The sequence below is a fragment of the Coregonus clupeaformis genome, chromosome 8 (assembly GCF_020615455.1).
Source record: "Coregonus clupeaformis isolate EN_2021a chromosome 8, ASM2061545v1, whole genome shotgun sequence".
NCBI lineage: Eukaryota > Metazoa > Chordata > Actinopteri > Salmoniformes > Salmonidae > Coregonus > Coregonus clupeaformis.
The window spans coordinates 17,536,615-17,548,818 of NC_059199.1; the positions used below are offsets into that span (position 1 = coordinate 17,536,615).

General features: G+C 41.2%; 1 protein-coding gene across 1 annotated transcript in view; it reads right to left on the bottom strand.

The window, feature by feature from the left end:
- LOC121571973 (UPF0687 protein C20orf27 homolog) overlaps positions 1-11,052 on the bottom strand; it is a 44,804-nt gene extending 33,752 nt beyond the window's left edge. Inside the window, exon 1 of the mRNA XM_045221858.1 lies at positions 10,850-11,052. The gene's annotated coding sequence lies outside the window, so the exon portion shown is untranslated. The remainder of the gene's footprint in view (positions 1-10,849) is intronic.
- Positions 11,053-12,204: the final 1,152 nt, after the last annotated feature.

Here is a 12,204-nt window from a genome sequence, read left to right on the forward strand (position 1 = left end):
GATCATTGTCATGCTGAAAGACCCAGCCACGTTTCATCTTCAATGCCCTTGCTGATGGAAGGAGGGTTTCACTCAAAATCTCACGATACATGGCCCCATTCATTCTTTCCTTTACACGGATCAGTCGTCCTGGTCCCTTTGCAGAAAAAACAGCCCCAAAGCATGATGTTTCCAACCCCATGCTTCACAGTAGGTATGGTGTTCTTTGGATGCAACTCAGCATTCTTTGTCCTCCAAACATGACGAGTTGAGTTTTTACCAAAAAGTTATATTTTGGTTTCATCTGACCATATGACATTCTCCCAATCCTCTTCTGGATCATCCAAATGCACTTCAGACGGGCCTGGACATGTACTGGCTTAAGCAGGGGGACACGTCTCGCACTGCAGGATTTGAGTCCCTGGCGGCGTAGTGTGTTACTGATGGTTGGCTTTGTTACTTTGGTCCCAGCTCTCAGCAGGTCATTCACTAGGTCCCCCCGTGTGGTTCTGGGATTTTTGCTCACCGTTCTTGTGATCATTTTGACCCCACGGGGTGAGATCTTGCATGGAGCCCCAGATCGAGGGAGATTATCAGTGGTCTTGTATGTCTTCCATTTCCTAATAATTGCTCCCACAGTTGATTTCTTCAAACCAAGCTGCTTACCTGTTGCAGATTCAGTCTTCCCAGCCTGGTGCAGGTCTACAATTTTGTTTTTGGTGTCCTTTGACAGCTCTTTGGTCTTGGCCATTGTGAAGTTTGGAGTGTGACTGTTTGAGGTTGTGGACAGGTGTCTTTTATACTGATAACAAGTTCAAACAGGTGCCATTAATACAGGTAACGAGTGGAGGACAGAGGAGCCTCTTAAAGAAGAAGTTACAGGTCTGTGAGAGCCAGAAATCTTGCTTGTTTGTAGGTGACCAAATACTTATTTTCCACCATAATTTGCAAATAAATTCATTAAAAATCCTACAATGGGATTTTCTGGATTTTTTTTCTCAATTTGTCTGTCATAGTTGACGTGTACCTATGATGAAAATTACAGGCCTCTCTCATCTTTTTAAGTGGGAGAACTTGCACAATTGGTGGCTGACTAAATACTTTTTTGCCCCACTGTATGTAGGCTATAAGAATATGTTGAAGGCTAGCTGCATTGGGTGCAGATTACTGAACTGCTCACTTTTGTGTCTGTGTCTGCAGGTATACAGACAAGGAGGCATACAAAGGTATGTCAATTGGTATTGGTATGTTATGTAGATCACATTTACCATCCTCCTCCGTTACCTCTTCACTTAACCATTATCAAAACAGTTTTTTCCATTCACATTCACCACAAAAACAAAGGTATGAATACTGTCGTGTGCATGTTTTGTTAATCATCTGTATAATTACTATTTTTTGGATTCACAGAATTCACCCTCCTTACACCTCTGATGAATATAACAGGAAACCTGTTCGATCACCATGCACTGCAAAATCATTCTGGCTATGGATACGGAGAACATCAACACAATAACAACACGGCAGAAGATATACCCATTGGACTTGGGGCTCTGCTGGGAGTAAACACTGAGAACTAAAATATTGTGTTATTGTTATGCATATTATTATTAATAACAATAACAACAACAACAACAACAGGGGAGGGATAGTTAAAAAATTAACCCCAAAAGTTTATTCAAAAGGTTATTCGAGGATCCATTAAAAGGGATTATTTGAAGAATTTATAGGGGTTCCCCCACAGTTTCAATTCGAAGAACCCCTAAAGGATACACCAGGAAGCTTTTCTTTTTAGAGTGTATGACTGTTTACACAGGCAGCCCAATTCTGATATTTACTTCACTAATTGGTCTTTTGATCAGTTCTGGAAAATATCTGATGTGATCAAGACCAATTAGTGGAAAAAAATATCAGAATTGGGCTGCCTGTATATACCGGGGCCTCCAACCATGTTCCTGGAGAGCTACCCTCCTGTAGATTTTCACTCCAACCCCAGTTGTAACTAACCTGGTTTAGCTTATCAACCAGCTAATTATTTGAATCAGGTGTGCTACATGGTATCATCATAAAACAAAATCAATTTAGATCGTACAAGGGACAAACCTTACCTTTAATTGAGGAGATCTTTACATTTTTCAGTTAAGTGCCTGCACCTTTTTCAGTTGGGCAGTTAGGTTCCTGCAAGAACCCCCACCAACTAAGGAGGTTCCTCGATGAACCCCACCTCCTATGGGGTTCTTGGAAGAACCTTTTGGGGGCCATTTTCAGTGCCAAGAACCCTAAGGTTCTTCAAAGAACTTTGAGGATCTTAGAAGAACTCTTGTTGAACCCCATATTTTTAGAGTGTAGAACCACCATCAAATAAATATGGATATTTTCTATCAATCTTTGAAATTTGTCTGCCCTTATGGATTCACAGAAGATATTTATATAAGCAGTACAGGGCTCTGTAGCATCAAACATATGCTAGACATTCAGATATCCAAAGAATATTTGTTAATTTGTCAAAATCTATAATACAAGAGAGTGTACACAATTTAATGCTAACTCAAGAGAACTGGGTATTAAACAACAATGTTATATGGTAAAAGTAATATACAAAAAATTGTATGAACAGTGTAGTACAGTTCAGTGTGTCTCAGGTGTAGTGACACACAAGTGCAGAGAACTGTAGTTGCAGGTTGTTACACCAGATAATGATTTACCCAAAGATTTTAGCCGACATCTTGTTTATTTCAAGTCTTCTCTAATTGATCGAGACAGGTGGGTGTCCACCCCAAAGTGCTGCATGTCATGATGACAGAGACCTGTCTTGATCAATGAGTGAGAAGACTTGAAATAGACAATGGCGGGGCACATATTGTTGGATTACTTTATGGAGCAAAACATTTATTTTAATAACGGAGCATTTTCTAAATTCAAACTGACCCCCTGCATCTGGATATGGACATTTTATGAGACTCCAGTTTCCCTGAATCGAGGATGAAGATGGCAAGTTTGGTCAAATTCTCTGTGCTACACCAAACAGTACCTATCCTTTAACTCCCAGTAATGGGTACCAAAAATCTTTGGTTAAATCACATTATCTGGTTTAACAATCTGTAGCTAGGAGAACTGGTGATCAGCAGATGATGGGAGAGGTGGTCATGATGAAATTGCCATTCCAAAGAAACACACAGTAAGTTCAGGGAATACTTGTAAAGCTGTGGGAGGAGTGTTTATTATGATCAAACTGCTATTCAACTTCTCATGAGTCATCTGCTTGAAATCCAGCATAATGTCTAATCCCGAGAGAGAGAGAGATACAGTTCACAGGATAGAGTTCTGCTACAATGACACGCAGGGAAAGGAATTATATTTAGAAATCAACTCCAGGAAGAAGCCCAGGCACCACAAGGTATTGTCTGTAAGACCAAAAAACAAACAATAATACTATATTGTACAGTTGGAACAACAGTTGAACCATGCCAGCATAACATCAACATTAGGATAGTTGAACATGCATACAAATCAAATTGTATTTGTCACATGCGCCCAATACAACAGGTGTAGACCTTACAATGAAATGCGTACTTACAAACCCTTAACCAACAATGCAGTTATGAAAAATAAGTGTTAGGTAAAAAAAGAAAAACAGAAAAATAACAAATAATTAAAGAGCAGCAGTAAAATAACAGTAGCGAGGCTATATACAGGGGGTACCGGTACAAAGTCAATGTGTGGGGGCACAGGTTAATCGAGGTAATATGTACATGTAGGTAGAGTTAAAGTGACTATGCATAGATAATAAACAGAGAGTAGCAGTAGCAATGCAAATAGTCCAGGTAGCCATTTGATTAGCTGTTCAGGAGTCTTATGGCTTGGGGGTAGAAGCTGTAGCTCAATTGGTAGAGCATGGCGCTTGTAACGCCAGGGTAGTGGGTTCGATCCCCGGGACCACCCATACGTAAAAATGTATGCACACATGACTGTAAGTCGCTTTGGATAAAAGCGTCTGCTAAATGGCATATTATTAAATTATAAGAAGCCTTTTGGACCTAGACTTGGCGTTCCGGTACTGCTTGCCGTGCGGTAGCAAAGAGAACAGTCTGACTAGGGTGGCTGGAGTCTTTGGCAATTTTTAGGGCCTTCCTCTGACACCACCTGGTATAGAGGTCCTGGATGGCAGGAAGCTTGGCCCCAGTGATGTACTGGGCCGTACACACTACCCTCTGTAGTGCCTTGCAGTCGGAAGCCGAGCAGTTGCCATACCAGGCGGTGATGCAACGGACATATTCAATCTCTCTACGGACATATTCAATCTCTCCCTTTCCCAGTCTGCTGTCCCCACATGCTTCAAGATTGCCACCATTGTTCCTGTACCCAAGAAAGCAAAGGTAACTGAACTAAATGACTATCGCCCTGTAGCACTCACCTCTGTCATCATGAAGTGCTTTGAGAGACTAGTCAAGGATCATATCACCTCTACCTTACCTGTCACCCTAGACCCACTCCAATTTGCTTACCACCCCAATAGATCCATAGACGATGCAATCGCCATCACACTGCACACTGCCCTATCCCATCTGGACAAGAGGAATACCTATGTAAGAATGCTGTTCATTGACTATAGCTCAGCATTCAACACCATAGTACCCTCCAAGCACATCATTAAGCTCGAGGCCCTGGGTCTGAGCCCAAAGAGATAATCAAGGACATCAACCACCCAAGCCACTGCCTGTTCACCCCGCTATCATCCAGAAGGCGAGGTCAGTACAGGTGCATCAAAGCTGGGACTGAGAGAATGAAAAACAGCTTCTATCTCAAGGCCATCAGACTGTTAAATAGCCATCACTAGCACATTAGAGGCTGCTGCTGCCTATTGAAATCACTGGCCACTTTAAGAAATGGAACACTAGTCACTTTAATAATGTTTACATATCTTGCACTACTCATCTCATATGTATATACTGCATTCTATTCTATAATATTCTACTGTATCGTAGTCCATGCCGCTCTGTCATTGCTTGTCCATATATGTATATATTCTTAAATCCCATTCCTTACTAGTTTAGTGTGTTTTACGTATATGTTGTGAAATTGTTAGATATTACTGCACTGTCGGAGCTAGAAGCACAAGCATTTCGCTACACCCGCTATAACATCTGCTAAACACGTGTATGTGACAAATAACATTTGATTTGATTTGAACCCGTCAGGATACTCTCGATGGTGCAGCTGTATAACTTTTTGAGGATCTGAGGACCCATGCCAATAGGGAATAGGTTTTGTCGTGCCCTCTTCACAACTGTCTTGGTGTGTTTGGACCATGATAGTTTGCTGGTGATGTGGACACAAAGGAACTTGAAGCTCTCAAGATGCTCCACTACAGCCCTGTCGATGAGAATGGGGGCGTGCTCAGTCCTCCTTTTCCTGTAGTCCACAATCACCTCCTTTGTCTTGATCACGTTGGGGCGGTATGCCTCATGGACCTGCTTATGGCCTTATAGCTCGTTGAGTGCGGTCTTAGTGCCAGCATTGGTTTCTGGTGGTAAATAGACAGCTACGAAGAATATAGATGAAAACTCTTTTGGTAAATAGTGTGGTCTACAGCTTATCATGAGATCCTCTACCTCAGGCGAGCAAAACCTCGAGACTTTCTTAATATTAGATTTTGTGCACCAGCTGTTATTTACAAATATACACAGACCGCCACCCCTCGTCTTACCGGAGGCAGCTGTTCCATCTTGCCGATGCACCGAAAACCCCGCCAGCTGTATGCTATCCATGTCGTCGATCAGCCACGACTCGGTGAAACATAAGATATTACAGTTTTAAATGTCCCGTTGGTAGGGTATTCTTGATCGAAGCTCATCCATTTTATTATCCAATGATTGTACGTTGACTAACAGGACTGATGGAAGGCGCAGATTACCCACTCGCCGTCGGATCCTTACAAGGCACCCCGAACTACGTCCCCGATATCTCTGTCTCTTCTTAATGCGAATGATGGGGGTTTGGGCCTTGTCGGGTGTCTGAAGTAAATCCTTCGCGTCCAACTCGTTAAAGAAAAAATCTTCATCCAGTACGAGGTGAGTAATCGCTTTCCTGATATCCAGAAGCTCTTTTCGGTCATAAGAGACAGTGGCAGAAACATAATGTACAAAATAAGTCACAAATAACGCAAAAAAAACCACAAAAGCACAATTGGTTAGGAGCCCGTAAAACGGCAGCCATCTCCTCAGGCGCCATTGATGCACATGTGCACAGGCAGAGATTACATTACAACAATATCTAGCCTAATAGAAAGAAATATAGCATAACTCTCAACCTTTGCACGGTGACCAGACTGTGCAAATGAGCCTAGGTAAGTAGGCAGACAGTAGCTACCTACAGCCATGTCTATCAGGCATGCTTAGGCAAATATTTTTATAGTACAACCAGCTTCAGTTTTAGAGATTTACAACAGTACATTTTATTATTGTTTCTCCTCACTGTTTGCTAGAAAACTTACCTTGCTGAATATGCAATACTTGTTACTCTGTTTGGAATCCTATCTTGCGTCATGCCTATAATTTTGTGAGATTTAAATGCATCCAAGGTCATAATCATAACCAGTGTCAACCTTCATCAATTATGTTACATAGCTAGCTAGTAAAATGATTTACAGTTGCTGATGTTACACGTTTGCTAACAAGTTACAAATGCGAGGCGTGGCGCATAACAAGTTAGCAGGCGCCAGGCTAACTAGCTAACCAACTCCAGTCATGTGCTAACGTTTGCTGGTAAACCTAGCTTTAGGTGGCTGGTTGTAACATTGTAGGTTGCAGTTTAGTAGCTAATCATATCTACGACTAAAACGAAGAGGTTTTACAATCGAGATACAAAAGATCGCTGATTGTAAAACCTCTTCTATTTTTAGTCATAGATATGGCTACTGGTAGTTGTGTAGCTAGCTAACTTAACAGAAAAATTAATCGATTTCCCCCACTGTATAACAGTAGTATGTTAGCCAGCAATACACAATATGGGTTTCAGTAGATAAACTAAAGTTAGCTAGGTGGCTTGTAGGAAAAATAACTTACTTAGCTAGGCAATTCATTTGTCATCTGCCCTCTTGGTGCTGGCATTGGCTGTAGCTGAGCTTCTAACGTTAGCTAAATCCAACTCTGTTTCGAATCCTCTTCGCTATATACCGGTTGAAACATGTATGGTTGAATGTCATCATGTAGTTAATAGATGACCATTGTCGAATTCGTGTTGATGAGAGGATTCACTTGAAGCCATTGTGTTCGGTCAGTTCTTTCAGTTTTGACCAAAGGATTGTTGTTAGTGTCCGCCTCCTTTTCAAAAAAGCACGCCTTGGGGGAAGGACGGGGGCCAGAGCATGAAGCACCGCCCAACACAAGTTGTAGTCTTTCAGAGACTGGAAAAAATGTGTATGCTTGTATACTTAGCAATGAATCCGCCGATAGGAACAACACTGAAAGACGTCTATCGAACAAGGACAATCATATCTACACCCACAAAAAAACGTATAGTGCAATCAGTATAACATAGAGCCTTCGCAAAATGCCACAAAGCAGGACAACATACATTCGGACCTGCCCTCCTCCTAGGTAATTATGTGTGAAACACATCTCACTGTCCTTGAAATGCCTTAGACATGATGAAAACAAGCTCAGATTCCCCCAGGGTGAAATTCCCCTTTACTTCTCTGTACTGGCCAATGATTATAAAGGCGATTCTGATCCAACCATTAATTCATACATTGTGCCCTTGGCCTGAGAGGATGGATGTTCAATATGTAGCTAGATGTAGAAGGCTAATGTTAACTAGCTAACTTTGCCCATGAAAGGAAGTCAGGCTAGCGAGCAAGCATTTTAGCCAGGTAGCCTAGGACAACAAAAAATAAAAGCATGTATTGTATGACATTAACCGTTTCATCAACATGAGAGGAGGACGGCATTGGGTTAGTCCCAAAAAAAATTATACTCCCACACACACAATATTTAGTTTATGTTGATTAGACAAAAAAATAATTGGTATATTTTACTTGTCACTGTATTAGACTAAGCATAGGTAATTTGATTATGTTGAAATGTTGAAGTTGAAATGGTGCTGGAATAGTGGAGGCAGCTCCTGATTTCTTTGCTCTCCGGTTTTGTGATGAAACAAAGGTGTGGCTGAACTCATTCTGCCACTGTGTCTTCTTATTGTCTCGGCCTTAGGCCTATATATCACGGTTGCAAGGCATATGAACTAAGAGGCAGTGGTGTAAAGTACTGAAGTAAAAATGCTTTAAAGTACTACGTAAGTAGTTTTTTGGGGTATCTGTACTTTACTATTTACAGTGCATTCGGAAAGTATTCAGGCCCCTTGACTTTTTCCACATTTTGTTATGTTACGGCCGTAATCTTAAATTGATTAAATTATATTATCAATCTACACACAATACCCCATAATGACAAAGCATATTGCAAATGTATTAAAAAAATTTTTTAAACTGAAATCTAATTTACAGAAGTATTCAGACCCTTTACTCAGTACTTGTTGAAGCACCTTTGGCAGCGTTTACAGCCTTGAGTCTTCTTGGGTATGACGCTACAAGCTTGGCACACCTGTATTTGGGGAGTTTCTCCAATTATTTTCTGCAGATCCTCTCAAGCTCTGTCAGGTTGGATGGGGAGCGTCGCTGCACAGCTATTTTCAGGTCTCTCCAGAGATGTTCGATCGGGTTCAAGTCCGGGCTCTGGCTGGTCCACTCAAGGACATTGAGAGGCTTGACCTGAAGCCACTCCTGCGTTGTCTTGGCTGTGTGCTTAGGGTCGCTGTCCTGTTGGAAGGTGAACCTTCACCCCAGTCTGATGTCCTGAGTGCTCTGGAGCAGGTTTTCATCAAGGATCTCTGTGTACTTTGCTCCGTTCATCTTTCCCTCGATCCTGACTAGTCTCCCAGTCCCTGCCACTGAAAAACACCCCCACAACATGATGCTGCCGCTTCACTGTAGGGATGGTGCAAGGTTTCCTCCAGACGTGAAGCTTGGCTTTCAGGCCAAAGAGTTCAATCTTAGTTTAATCAGACCAGAGAATCTTGTTTATCATGGTCTGAGAGTCCATTAGGTGCCTTTTGGCAAACTCCATGTGTCTTTTACTGAGGAGTGGCTTCCGTCTGGCCACTCTACCATAAAGGCCTGATTGGTGGAGTGCTGCAGAGATGGTTGTCATTCTGGAAGGTTCTCCCATCTCCAAAGAGGAGCTCTGGAGCTCTGTCAGAGTCACCTACCTGACCAAGGCCCTTCTCCACCGATTGCTCATTTTGGCTGGCCGGCCAGCTCTAGGAAGAGTCTTGGTGGTTCAAAACGTCTTCCATTTAAGAATGATGGAGGCCACTGTGTTCTTGGGGACCTTCAATGCTGCAGGAATGTTTTGGTACCCTTCCCCAGATCTGTGCCTAGACACAATCCTGTATCAGAGCTCTACTGACAATTCCTTTTACGGCATGGCTTAGTTTTTCCTCTGACATGCACTGTCAACTGTGGGACCTTATATAGACAGGTGTGTGCCTTTCCAAATCATGTCCAATCGATTGAATTTACCACAGCTGGACTCCAATCACATTCTACATCTCAAGGATGATCAATGGAAACAGGATGCACCTGAGCTCAAAATCTCATAGCAAAGGGTCTGAATACTTATGTAAATAAGGTATTTCTATTTTATTTTTTATTTTGAATAAACTTACAAAAACCTGTTTTCGCTTTGTCCATTATTTTTTATACATTTACTTTCTGAATGCACTGTATATGTTTGACATCTTTTACTTTACTACATTCCTAAAGAAAATAATGTACTTTTTACTCCATACATTTTCCCTGACACCCAAAAGTACTCGTTCCATGTTGAATACTTAGCAGGACAGGAAAATGCTCCAATTCATGCACTTATCAGGAGAACACATGGTCATCCCTACTGCCTACATCTGGCAGACTCAATAAACACAAATGCATCGAGTGTTGAGTGTACACCTGGCTATCCGTAAATTGTAAAAACAAGAAGATGGTGCCTCTGCTTTGCTTAATATAAGGAATTTGAAATGATTTCTACTTTTACTTTTGATACTTAAGTATATTTAAAACCAAATAATTTTAGACTTTTACTCAAGTAAAATTTTACTGGGTGACTTTCACTTTTACTTGAGTAACTTTCTATTTAGGTATCTATACTTTTACTCAAGTATGACAATTGGGTACTTTTTCCACCACTGATAACAGGTTATAGTGCAAACAACGCAATTATCACAAACACATTGATTGTAATATGGCGTTTTTTGGGGGGGTGGGTGGGCTTTGATTTTACCCACACCCCGCTTCTGCCTATAGCCTACTAATACAGTATTCCATTCAATCCAAGAGCGCCACAGCCTATGCAAAACGAGACAGACTTCTTAGGCTACTACAGTAGCCTAGAGCAGGGTTTCCCAACCCCCCCCCCCCACCTAGAGCAGTAACAAATCACTAACGCTCCCAGTGACTATTGTGGGTTCTAAAATGGCTTTCTCTCACTTGAAATAAGTTTAGTCTACTAGTTAACTAAACTTTTTGGTAGATTTACGTATGTTAATGTACATTTAGTCAATCTGCAACAGTAAAAAATATTGTATTTCTGTACAAAGATTCGTTTATAGTCTGATATTTCTATATTTATTGACACTTCCTGCCTCGTCGCACTCGCAGTATGATACAAAGTTACGACTGTGCTGAGGGCTTTGGCAAGTGGCAACCACATAATTAGTAATTTAATATAGGATCTCTATGGTAGCAAACTCAGTTTGGAAATAATTATCACCGTTATCTAGCCATATTTTGGTCTCCAAGAAGGCAATAACTCACCTTGTAAATTCTGCAATTGAGGCTAAATGCACACAGTGCAGTTAGTGTCCTTTTCGGTTGTATCCAAGTCACAGAGGCAAAATAATATGGGACCTCAAACAATGAATAAACAGAAGGATGAACGAATAATGTATCCACTCCACTGAGCTAGGACTAGGGACCTACTCCCCTTTCGCTGGTTTCTACCGGCGACAACTTCCGCATTGGTCACGTGGTTTGCTATCCAATTTAGGAAATAGAAGTAGCTATGATCTACAGTGAATTACAGCGTTTGTCAATGTTGTTTATGTATGTATATATACGATCAGACGTTTAATTCACACAAATAAGGTCTACATTAAGAACTGTCAAAGGTGCATCGGTCGATAAAGTCTCTTTCCACCCACCTACATTAATGGTATGATGTCGCCCCTTTGTGGCCGCTTCTTGTTTTTGACCGTCGTGAGGATGAGATTCAGCAACTCTTGGAGGACAGTGGAAGTTGATAAAAACCAACGCGTCTCTACTCTTATCAGGGTTTTATATAGTGATGGGTCGTTCGCGAACGAACGGCTATTTTTGAACGGATCTTTTTGGTTAACGTTGGGAACCTAATCGCATCGGTGAAAGAGCCGTTCGTTTGGCTCTCTGATCTGCATTCTGGTACTACTTATTTTTGAGCTCAAAACAACGTTTTTTTTGTTGCATATAAATTACAAAATAATTATCTAAAGAGGGTGAATCCTCAATGCAGAAACAATAAATAGTGGGGAGAGCGCGTCAATCTGGTCCATTCGGATTTAATTTTTTTGCAGGCCATCTAATAATTTGCCCAGGTACAAATGTTTTTGAATTTGCATTTCACAATCGGACATAATGGTCAGTAGCGGTACATGGGTAAAATCACTGGGGAAGCCAAGCCAGAAAAAAAAGCCATACTGTATTAGGCTACAACCTGTGTTGTGATCATTGCTTTGTTTGCTCCATAACCTGTTAGTTCATATGCCTTGCCACTGTGATATATAGGCCAAATGCAAAGACAATAAGAAGACACAGTGACAGAATAAATCCAACCACAGCTTTGTTTCATCACAAAACCGGAGAGCAATCACCATTGGGTGATGTCCACAAAGCATATTTCATGTAACAAACAGTTACATGACCTACAGCATGGTCAAGCAAGTTCATGTTTCTGACATTTTTGGACTGCTAAACAACCATTGACTTAGAACCACTAAGAGTTACAACAAATTACAAAGAAAACAGAAGCTGCTTCCACTATTCTAGCAACATTTCAACTTCATCATTTCAACATAATCAAATCACCTACGGTTGAAGTCGGAAGTTGACATACACTTAGGTTGGAGTCATTAAAA